Below are 12,426 nucleotides of genomic sequence, written 5' to 3' on the forward strand. Positions count from 1 at the left end.
TATGGAGAAATGAACTGATATGTTCACACAGTTTAGAGTCAGGGTTCTTTGGCTCATGGTTGAGTGGTTTGTACTCTATACCATGCTATCTCCCTAGATACACACGCCAAAGATGTCTTGAGAAAAATGTCAAGAAATTTGTAATGAACGTTGCAAACATATACTTTCTTTAGTTGTTTTTAAAGGATTCCGAAATATAGTGCTCTCTAAAGGTTTTGGAAAGCTCTCTAAGGTTAGCCTCACAATAACACTGATAGATGCGAGTATTCTTATTTCTATTTTAGAGTGGGAAACTGAGCTAGTAAGCTCTGGAAGTTAATATGTGAATTCTTACTCCAAGTCTGGCATCCTTTCCACTATTTCACAGAGTTTCTGTTCCTAAAGGGCAATTACAATTTCTTGGAATGCCCTGTGTATCAGCATTAGGCATTGTACACAACACCAAAAATGGCTCAGATCAATAAGTATTTTAGTGTATACTGTCCATTCATCTTTGATGAATACAAAAACAGTAAACAATAGAAAGTAATAAAATAGTTATCTAGGTATTATTTTGTAATTTGTAAGACACTGACTGATCAAGGAGCTTATAATCCAGCTAAACAAACAAAACTGACATACATGAAACATCTGCAATATTATATAATATCAATTTAATATTCAGAATGGGGAAAGAGACCGATATTGATAGAATAGTTGATAGATTTTACAGAAGAGGTGAGACCTTAAAGATGAAGAGATGCAAAAAGAAAAGGACTGTCCAGGAAGGAAGTTTCACCAAAGATGTACTGGCAAAATTAAGCAAGATATACATGAAAGGCAAGTACTTACAGCCAAATGTAAATGAGGGCATTATTTCATTAAAATACTGGTGCAGGGGGCAGCTGGGTAGCTCAGTGGATTGAGAGACAGATCTAGAAACAGGAGGTACTGGGTTCAAATGTGGCCTCAGACACTTTCCAGCTGTGTGACCCTGGGCAAATCATTTAACCCCCAATGCCTAGTCCTTACCACTCTTCTGCCTTGGAAGCAATATACAGTATTGATTCCAAGATGCAAGGTAAGGATTAAAAAAAATATACTGGTGCAACAGTAGCATCTAATATAAAATAAAGTTAGGGTCTCAATTCAATCTCTCAAAAAAATTAAGCAAGAAGAGAAGATAAAGAAGATTCAATCTCTGCCCCCAAGGAATTTTTAGTACATCTGGGAAGACATGAAGCATAAAGAAATAATTATATTATTAAATGAAACCAAGAATTGTATGCAAAGTTAAAGAGTTGGAAGCAGAGGCATTCTAGTCGATTCTTACTGTATTTTAATAAATGGTAATAGAGAAGAAGGCTATTTTTTTTCTAGGAATATGATGTGTTCATGGATGAAATAGTCCCATTTGATAAAAAAGTACATGGTGAAGAAATATAAAAGAAGGATAAAGGAGAGTAGTGCCACACTATTGAAGGCGTTGAATATCAGTCTGAAAAGAGGCTTTATTCTGTGGATAATGAGAACTGTTAAGAATAAAACTAATATCCAATAACTCCAAGTATTATATTTTATAAGACTTATTAATAATCATTTGAAGTAGGAAAAAATACAAGAACAAAAGTAAAAACCTGAGTAAAGCCAGCTGCTTTCCCAGCCGCATTTTCTGGGGGAAAAAGAGAGAGGGGCGGGGTCGCACAAAAACTTTATCTTCAAAACGTAAGGACTTAACATGAGAACAAAAGTCAGATGCTTGGAGGGAGAGTCCTAGGGTGCAAATCCTAATTATGCACCACCACCACCCCCATCCCCCCACCCCACCCCTGTGATTCTATTGGCAAACAAGCATGTACAAATCTCCAAGATTTAATGCTTAGTTTCCCCAATGAATCAGTACATATACCCAACTTATATCTCTAACTAAAGGTACATACAATATTGCACTTTTTAAGGGGAAATTACAATAATTTGGGGATAAGAGGGAAATAAAAGAGAAAGAGAACAAAACAGATTGCTAGGAGTATTGACAAAAAGCCAATTAGGGGGCAGTCCCCTTTGGCATAAGAATATACATTCAAAATAAATGCATTCAACTCTCCACAGTTTAATTCACCACATCCCAAAGTTCATTCTGGATTTTTGGTAATGTAAAAAAAATCATTATTTAAATTGCAAAGTTTAAATTCCTTTTGAGAAGAATTTTAGATAAAGAAGATGCTACCTCTCTGAATCCAGAACTGAACTGTTGGAGAAGCCACCATGAAGAAGCCTCCAGACCACAAGTTGCACAAAATTGAACTTTGGGTGTGGTTGATTGAACATTCATTTGTATGTATACTTTTATGCCAAAGGGGACTGCCCCCTAAAGGCTTTTTGTCAATGTGTTCAGCAATTATTGGTTTTATTCTTTTTTCTCTTATCCTCACACTATTGTAATCTTTTAAGTTTATTATGTTTTTATGATCTTTTTGGGGAAAAATTAATTTTTCCAAAAATGATCACATGGAGAAATGTAAAAAAATAGACTCGAATACAGGACTACAATCCCCATGAGCCTTTGCTCCACTTCCCCAGGATGCCTTGTAATCTCACCTGGGCCGAGATCGAGAAGGTATTTAAGCTGATTCAAAGGCTTTTGAAGGAGCTCTCTCTCTTGGCTCTTTTTGGACTTCCATTTTGGAGCAGGCGGTCTCTTGCGTGATGTGAGGTTATTTTGTCTAGGCCTCTGGCCTAGGCACATATTTCTTACTTGTATATTCTTTAATCTTTAACCTTTAATAAACCTCTAAAAAATATAATACTCCTTGCAGAGAGAAACTAATTTCTACCTGCCTCAGTCTCCCCACCTCCCCTAAATTGTAATCTTTACAGTTATCAGGAATAATACTAATACTAATAATGATTTCAGGAACAACAACTATTAGAAAAACAGGAATAATTTCAGGAATCTCAATTTCAAGAATGATAATTCTGGGAACATAAATTAGGAAGATGACTCAAATCACATGATTCCACAACAATATCTCTTAAGTGGAGCTTGTCCACAAACTGCTCAGGGTGCCCTTCAACATGGGTCAGAAGGTGGTGCCCCTTAGCTCTATTGCTTTTGTCGTTATTGACCCTTTACAGTTTTGTCTCCCCTTAAATATAGCAAAAGAAGAAAAACCTATCTAGTCCCTTCCTTTAGTTGTGACATCCTATATTTACTCTTATCTTTATGTGCCTTTATGGAAGTCCATAACAACTTGTATTTGAAAAACTTGTATTTTGGGAATTTTTAATATTTGGTATTTTCTTTATACCTATATTACCTCACAGTTACCTATATTAATGACCTGTATTGACTTGATTTTCATTTTATGACTTTTTTGTGGAAATTTTTGTATCTTCTTCACTGTATTATTGGTTTCATACCTCATTTGCATTCACACTATGGACCATGGCTAAGATAGGAGAAAATGCATCTAAATTCTTGGGTGAGAACCTTTATATTATACACCTCCTTAAGTGACACTGATTGTAAGATATTTTTTGAATGTCACTAATTATAGGAGATATACATATTTTTTATTTATAGCACACTTCTTAAAATTGCATATGCAATTTAATTTTCCTAAGCACATGTCATCTACCTAAATTGAAAGATTCTAGATTATTACATTAGTGTAGATTTTCTATGTCCATTAGTTCTAACTGTAACTGCCTGCCCAAAAAAGCCTTAGACTCCTGAAACTACCATTAGTATTTAAATATTCTAGGACTTACTACATATGTCTCATTTGAAGAAATGGGAACAAAAAATAGGAGCACAGACCTGATCTACACAGTGTCAAAGAAGCACAGATATCTACACAGTGCCACAGAAGTACGTATTTAACCTGACCTGCCAAAAGAGCACATAAGTTAAAAGAAAAAGATAAATCAATCCTGCTAGGATTACTGAGGTTTGTTGAAACTTCTATGCCAATAAAAAAAGGACTTAAACCTAGTGCGAGACTCAAGATTGCAGTGCTTAACATATATTAAGATGCAGGACTCCTTGTACCACACTCCTAGTAAAATTTATATAAAGTACCTAACAATTGGCTATTCTGGCTCCATAAAAAACGATATAAGAAGACACAATGAAAGAAGAAATATATCAGACCAAGGAATAAAAATCTAGTCTCCTTTTCCTAACTTCCTTGTTGTGATGGTTGACTGGGGTCCTGGCTGCTGAGTGTGTAAGTGCATGATATTAAACATGGATTACTTTAATTGGGCATTATTCAAAGTCCTGTTGTAATTCTGTACTTTTTTCTTATTTAGAAATTCTTCACACAAAATTTAGGATTCAATGTTTAGAAATTTCATCCAATAGTTATTTGGCTTTTATGTGCTATTTTTCTGATGATTTAATTGGCAGTGATTCATATGCCTCATGCCTCAGACATGTTTTCCCTGTGTGATTTCTATGTTTCTTTATATCCTCTTCAGGGTGGGAATGTGTTTTTATTTTATGTGAAAAAAGTTTTAAGTCATTTTAGGAAAAAAAATTTGTTGACTCCCAGAATCCAGATGGAGATGCCCGTGGAGACCACATGAAGACCACTCACTACTCCAGGAGATCCTGAGGAAAAAGCCTGGATGCACAAAATTGAACTTTGGGGGGTTAAAAATTTCATTATTTTGTAAAAAATTCATTTGTTTTGTCAAAAATTTATTTGTTATGTATGTATCTGTATATTATTGTGAAGGACTGCCCTCTGATTTTCTTTGTAAAAAAGTGGCAAGTATTTGGTTTTCTTTTTTTTTTTAATTGTAGCCATTTCCCCTTTGTATTGATGTATATACCCTTTATTTTTATTATGATTATAAACTTATTTATGTTTGTTTTGATCCTTTGGGGAGACTAGTCTCCCCAAAGGATCACAGGGAGATTGCATTTTAAAATGACTCTGAGCCCTGGGAGACTACATCTCCCAGGATGCTCTGCCCTCTACTTCCTCAGACATATCCCATTTACTTTGTGGGAGGTGTCTGAGAAGACATGAAAAAAAGAGAGAAGCATGAGTTTTGGCAGAAGGTAAGTTGTTTTTTTTTTTTAATAATTTAATAAGGAATAAAGATAGAGAAGATTGTTTAGGAGACTAATCTCCTAAAAACTCTAGATATATTGCTGCAAGTTATCATGTCATATAGATGTTGTTCAATTCTTCAGGACCCAATTGGAGAGGTTTTTTTTTTTTGCAAAGATGATACAGTAGTGTGCAGTTTCCTTCTCTAACTCATTTTATAGTTAAAGAAACTGAGGCAAACAGGGTTAAGTGACTTACCTGGGGTCACACAGCTATTAAGTATCTAAGAGTGGATTTGAGCTAAGGAAGATTGCCAGAGGCCATCATACCCCGACTGGTTGACAAGATCACAGTCCAAGGAAGAAAGGTCAGCAAAGAAGACCCCAGAATGAGGGCCCCCCGCTGAACCCCCTCTATGACTTTACTCCCCAAATTTTCCACACTAATGCACTTGTTATGATTATTATTCTCTCCCCAATATAGGAGAAACGAGAGCAATTACTTATAGGATCAATATGTGTGTGTGTGTGTGTGTGTGTGTGTGTGTGTATCCTACTTTAAGCCCCCTAGGTTATGACCCCAAAAAGATTGCAATAACAGAATTAAAACCCAAAGATTACTGCCCATGACCCCTCCTTTCTCAAGCAGAAGACACACTCCAAGGTCCTACAATAAACACTGGCCAAAAGCTTGAGTACTATAATGAATCTTTTCCTACAGTTACCACACTCCAATGAATTTGTTGGAACAGAAGCCAAGCTGCATTGCTAGATACTTCAAAGTAACACAAGAAAAACAGGACTTATAAATTGAGGAAAACTCCAAATCTGGTCTGCTTCACACCTAGATATGAAGATGTTTTGTTGTTCATTTCCCAAGCAATTATGATGGATTGTGAAAGCTGACCAAAAGCACTTTGATCCTCTCAGCAGGTCAAGGGGTATGAACCTACAAATGACTTTATTCCATTAATCATATTTATCACAGAGGGTTGTAGAAACCTAGTAAATGATCACAGAGTTCTTTGTTGTAGTAACATCACAAGAGTGTCATTTAGGTGATTTGATAATATCCAATCAAATTGTAGTTGTAATATCCAATCCAAATCACATACATAGAGAATTGATTGTGTATATGTATCTGAAAACCTATATAATAAATGAGCCATGATACTATGGCAGAGCACTGTGTGATGCCTGCATATGTGGGCTGAATGCACAGTGTGTCTCAGCTCCTTATTCCAAACTGTGGCGTCACATCTGGGCAGAGGGACCTTGGATCCTCAGAGGGGCCACTGGATGGACCCCTATAGATTATAAATCTTCCTGACTCCAAGCCCAGTCCTAGATTCATTTTGCCACCTAGCTGTCCATCATATATAGAAGACCAGTTGGTAACTTTATCTTCCAATATACAAAACTATCAGTACCAGGCACAATAGGAGATTACTGTTAAATGACTCATTTTTATTGGTTAAAGAATCTATTTGCATTTATTTGCATGAAGTGCTCTTTAACTCAGATGATGAAGAGCACCAACTTGCCCACTGTTAATAGGCTTAAAATATTTTTCAGTAGTTTTGTCTGTAAGAAGATAACTAAAGTATGACTAAAATTATTTCCCAACTAGTAATCACTATGAAGGATGCTAGATATTATTTAGGTACACAATAATCAATAAATAAGCATTAAGGAATCACATCCCAGGTAAGAACATTAAGACCTACTTGAGCAGACCATAATTTGCATGAAAAATATGTGCAAAAGCTAGAAAGTTATAATGAATAAGGTCAGATTGGGAAGGGCTTTAAATGACAAATAGTGGAATCTATGTTTGATCCATGGGTAAATAGGGAGCCAACAGATCATAGTTTATAGAGTAGGGGAGTGATATGGCTAGACTTCACTTCAGGAAAATCTCTGTGGTGGTTGTATAGAGAATGGATTAGATTGGGAAAAGAAATATCATGAAGGAGGTATCCCAAGTAGGAGGCTATTGCAACAGTCCAGATAAGTCCTGGTAAGGAGGACTAGGGTTGATCATGTGAAGATAAGACAAGGAAATGGTTTGATAGATGTGATATTTTTAAAAATATATATTAAGTGGAGGTAAGGGGTGAAAGTGAGAAGTCAAGAAAGAATTCAAGATTATGAACTTAAATGACTGAAAGGATAATGGTGAACTTCACAAGTTAAGTCAGTTAACCAAGGATACATGGTAAGCAACAGAACAAAGTCTCTTGAATCAAATCCAATGCTATTCTCACAATACCATGTATTTCTCCTATTTTTAATAAGACCTACTATCAGGTTTTGGTCACACATTTTTAGAAGGGATTGAGAGAACAACAAAGGTGATTAAAAGCATAGAAAATGAGGTAAAAGAAACAAGTTTCAAGGAACTATATTTGTTTCTGCTTCATCGAAGATAGAGAATAAAGTGGTTACCTTAAGGGGTATAACAGGTTTTAAGAAAAACACTAGTCATTTATTCTTCACTTTGAGAAGAAATCTAATGGACTCAAAATTAAAGCTGGATAGACTTAGGTTGGGCAATCTCCAAAAAACTGGGATAATTAAATTTTTAAATACTTACTTTCTGTCTTGGTGGAATTCTAAGACAAGCAGGGGTTAGGCAAACAGTTAAGTGACTTGCCCAGGGTGTTGTAAGGGAAAAGTAGCAAGAGTATGGTTGACAGGCCTAGATTCCGAGAGCTGCTGGGTCAGGATTCTAAGCTGTTGAAAGGAGCAGGTTTCCAATTGTCAGTCTGGAGCTGAAAGTAAAGCCTCACAGGTGAAGATCTGATCTCTCCTGGACTCTCCTGGACAGCTTGCAAGCAGCCTCTTTGAATACCATCAAACAAGGGTGAGAGGAAATTCTCCATATCCTCTGGTGGACAGAGTGGAAACCTGGAGGAACCTCTCTTTCCTAGGACATCTGAGGACTCAGCTGAATTCCTGTACCTGACCCACCAAGGACTCTATGTGTGAGAAATCTGGTTTCCTGTTGGACTTACCCTAAGGAAACTTAGGTAGTTAGATTGTGGGTTTAAAAACCGGGATAAGTCAGATGCAAACCCCTTCCCTTTATCCTCCCTTACCTTTCCCTTCTTTGTTAATAAATTAATGATAAATTCATTTTATTTATATGTGATTGATTCTTCCCCTTTCCTAAAAATCAAAATAACAAAATAACAACAACAAAAAATAGACAGCTAGGAAGCTTCTGAGATTAGATTAGAAGGTCCTCCAGATGCCAGACCTAGTTCTCTATATACACTGTGCCACCTAGATGTCCCTAGGACAATTAAATATTAAATAGGCAACTGAGGGAGGCCAGAGGGACTGAAACAGAGTTCTATAAGAAAATCTACAAATATTTTAGATGGTTTCACCCAATTTTGAGCTATCTACTTCTATAGCACTAATTTACTGCCTATTAATATGACTTACTGATCCAAAAACAGGAAAAAGAGGGGGAAATGGAGAGAATAGAAAAAGAGATCAGAGAAAGAAATTATATGTAGACTATTACTAACAAATATTTCAGCTACCACTGAACAACAAGAATACTGAAGTTAATTCCTCTTTCTTCTATGATCCAGCAACTCACATTTATTTAGTATTCTTAGCAGTCTTTGTACTCTTATATTTAGCATTTTTCATATCACTTCATTTGATACAGACAACCACCCTATGAATTACAGGTATTAGAATTCCTATTTTAGGAATACAGGAATAGATTCAAAGGAGAAATGACTTGCCCATTGTCACAAAACCTAATAAAAATCCAAGGAGCAGTATGAACACATCTCACCTAAATCCATAGCGCTTTCTCCACTATAATACTGTCTTCTAGATGGCCTTAATTATATTCAACTTTTAACAGTTAAAAATTCACAGAGAGTATTATTGATCATTAGCTATAATTTATTGCATCTAGTCTACTTTAAGCTACAGGATCTAATCTGCCTATGTACATATTAATAGGAGTATCAAGTCTAAATGCAAAAAAAATTGTCATCTCTCCAAGTTCTAGTGGAGCCCTTTAGAGAAAGATGTCATTATGAGGAGATGTAAGATCAAATCAGTTTGCTCTCATTCTCTTTATCAAAGGTTTCTATTAACCTTAACAGAATGGATTACTACCTTCAAAGCATGATGACATGAAGTAACTACCTCACTCTTAATGTAACCTCAGACTTGATGTCACTCAGTCTCAACATCTTTGATGAACTGCTAATTAATTTAACAGAATTACAAAAGGAGGGCAGGCATGCTAGTTCTTTTAGTACTCACCAGGAAAAGACCAAGATGACAGTGGAGAGTGAGTCTTCAATCACTTGGCACAGACAAAGCAGGGGTAAATGGCACAGAAAGTAGAGTGATGCATGGCACAGAGGAATAGGGAAAGGAAGAGAGACAAACAGTGTGATAGGAATGAGGTGGTAGGGGAAGGAAGGCAAGCAGCATGGGGAAGAAAATGGAGAAGGAAGAGGCACAGTCATTCATGTAAACATGGATTAGAGTTGGGAATACTTGGCAACATGGATCTACATGGAAATGGAAGAGTGATGATGGGGAGGGGAAGGAAAAGAGTTTGAGGTCTCATTTTTAAAGGGTTTTAGTGGGGAACACCCAGACTAATTTATAACCATACCACTCTGGGGTTAGTTTTATGCAGATGTCAAGCTAATCTCTAAACTTAAAACCCAAAAGCCCTGATTTAGTATATAGTCTAAGAATATGATTTTTAGTTAACATGATACGGTTTGCAAATTATGCTCCTTTGATTTTTGGAATAGTCTGTAAGTGAGTTCCAGGTTCCCCTTTGCAGTCTTACTTCCTGCTACTGTACCTTAATGCCTACTTATAAACTTATTATACTAACTAGAAGGGAGGTGGGTGATCAGAGAGACTAGAACAGGATACAATTTTAGCACAGCAGAGATCACATCATCAATTAAGTAATCCCACCTAAGTCATCCTGCTTCCCCAAGCAACTGATGTTTCCCAGGAGCTATCTTGACAGTCTCTTATAATTATTAGCTGGCTTTATAATTTGGGTCAAAGTATATAGTTCCTATTTCAGTAACACAATAAGCACTACTATATATTACAGTAAGCTGTAACTGGATGCCAGTGTATCAAAAATCAAATATTTCTTTGTATCTGATTCAAAATTAGAAGTAATATATCAAGCTAAGGAATCTGTAAATAGAAAGCATTTTGATATTCAAAAATATAAAATAGTATATGAACAGAATAATAATACCATATGCACACACTTAAAAGCAGTGAAAGATTATACAAAGAATGAATGCTAGTCCTTGTTCTACTTGATAACACTTATAGAAACTATTACTGATTTTACTGAGAGTCCAAGAAAAAGCATGGTAAACTCTAATCATTTTTATTAAAATTAGGGCTAAACCAAAGGCTTCAGATTATCAAATTCATATTTAAGGAAAAGAAAAAAAAGTGATGTTGCATAAATTAAGATTTTAAACAATATCTTTATCAGCAAAGGTGCCAACCAGGTAATATTAACAGAAGAAGCAAGAATGGCAGTCAGTGTAAAAGAAAAAAAAAAGTCCAACAAATGAGAAATAAGAGATCTTTTTTTTTTTTAATGATGATGATACTAAAGAGTTTTTTCCACATTTGAGGACATTCAAAGTACATATGTACTGAACCTAAAAGTGAACATCAATACTCTGAACCCTAGAACATCAAGAAATAAACCTTTTACTTTTCTAAATTTCTCACTAATGAATAGGGTATTGATTTATTTCAAAATCATCACATTGTAAAACATCATGTGATATCTCTCAGTATAAAATTACTAAATAAGAAATATATTTTTCATAGGAAAGAATCTGACAACTGCTTGGCACTTAGATAATTTGAGGTCTGACATTTTCTAATATGAACTTTTGGATACTGGTTTTCAATCCTTTACACAAGTAGAAACTATAAAGGATTTCTAATATTAAATTAGTAAAATGATTGTGGAAGTTTGAGAACTTCCAAATGAATATGCAATATGTTCCTGGATTTTAAAAAAATAATGTACTAAATGTTTTCACAATCAGATGGGGAAATACTAAGCATCTCCCAGACCTCTCCTAATTAGTGAGTATTAAATTCTTACATGTTTTAAGAGTTCTGTTGAAGAAGGGAGAGATCACATATATTGAGATCACATTGATTTTGTATTACTTTTTATTGATCCTATTTATATTAATAATTTTAATTTTGGCCTACTATAACTGCTTAAGTCATGGCTCTGTCTCTGAACTTAGAAATCCAGTTGGCCTGTAGAGTTAAGTTTAGAAATCTTGCTAATCACTATTCTTGCCTCAAGGAAATCTTCTATCTTTGAGGGATGCAAATGGACACCAAAGGGTTTGATCCAGTATCAATAGATGACCAAGTTATCTTTCAAAAGATGTCTAGTGTGCTATCTGCAACATTGCAGGTAGACTCAAACAATTCTTAGAAGAAGAGAGAAGGTTGTTGCTAGTTCCTCATTCTCAATTTCCAACCAATCATATTGTCCCTTATGCCTCAGCACTGTATGTAAACAATCATATTGATTTGCCAATCATGATGTCAAACTCTTGTAACGAATCATAACTTGTTCCCCATCTAATAAATTCTGTTTGTTTTGTATTCCCCAAAACTATAAGGATGAGCTGTCCCACTCACTCAAGACCTTAGTTTTGCTAAGGAAGTTGAGTACCTATTTATTGATATTATTTTATTTATTGGTATTATTTATTTGGTCTTTACCAATAAATTGATCACATTGGGAACCTTATGTCTCAGTTTACCTTAACTTTAACTGTAACAGTGGGGGTAGAAAAATTATATTTTATACTAGTCTGATGTTATATTGTTTTTAAAGTTCTAGTGCATTTGTCACTCCAAACAAAAAAAAGAGTGTGACAGTCAGTTAATAAGCATTTATTTATTATAAGGAACTGAACATTAGGGATACAAAGTAGGCAAAAGACAGTCTCTGCTCAAAAGGAGTTTACAATCTAATGGGAGAGACAACACACAAATAACTGTGTGAACAAAATACAGAAAAGATCAACCAGAGATAATATCAGAGGGAAGGTACTAAGATAAAGAAGGACTAGGAGAAAAGTGTGGGAACAGAGATGCATTAGAAAAATATATGATCAATCACATAGTAAAATATGGATATGATTAGGGTTTTGATGTTAAAGGATCACTCTACTGTAAATATGAATAACATGGAAATAGGTTTGAAGAATGATACATGTATAACCCAGAGGAACTGCTTGTCAGCTTCGGGAGGGGGTAGGAAAGAGTGCGAGAGGGATCATGAATCAAGTAAACATGGAAAAATATTC

General features: G+C 35.3%; 1 protein-coding gene across 8 annotated transcripts in view; it reads right to left on the reverse strand.

The window, feature by feature from the left end:
• The window catches only part of TBC1D12 (TBC1 domain family member 12), a 145,634-nt gene that overhangs the window by 58,865 nt on the left and 74,343 nt on the right, over positions 1-12,426 (reverse strand). The gene's annotated exons all lie outside the window — the stretch shown is intronic.

Source organism: Monodelphis domestica, chromosome 1, assembly GCF_027887165.1.
Source record: "Monodelphis domestica isolate mMonDom1 chromosome 1, mMonDom1.pri, whole genome shotgun sequence".
In the NCBI taxonomy this organism is placed as follows: domain Eukaryota; kingdom Metazoa; phylum Chordata; class Mammalia; order Didelphimorphia; family Didelphidae; genus Monodelphis; species Monodelphis domestica.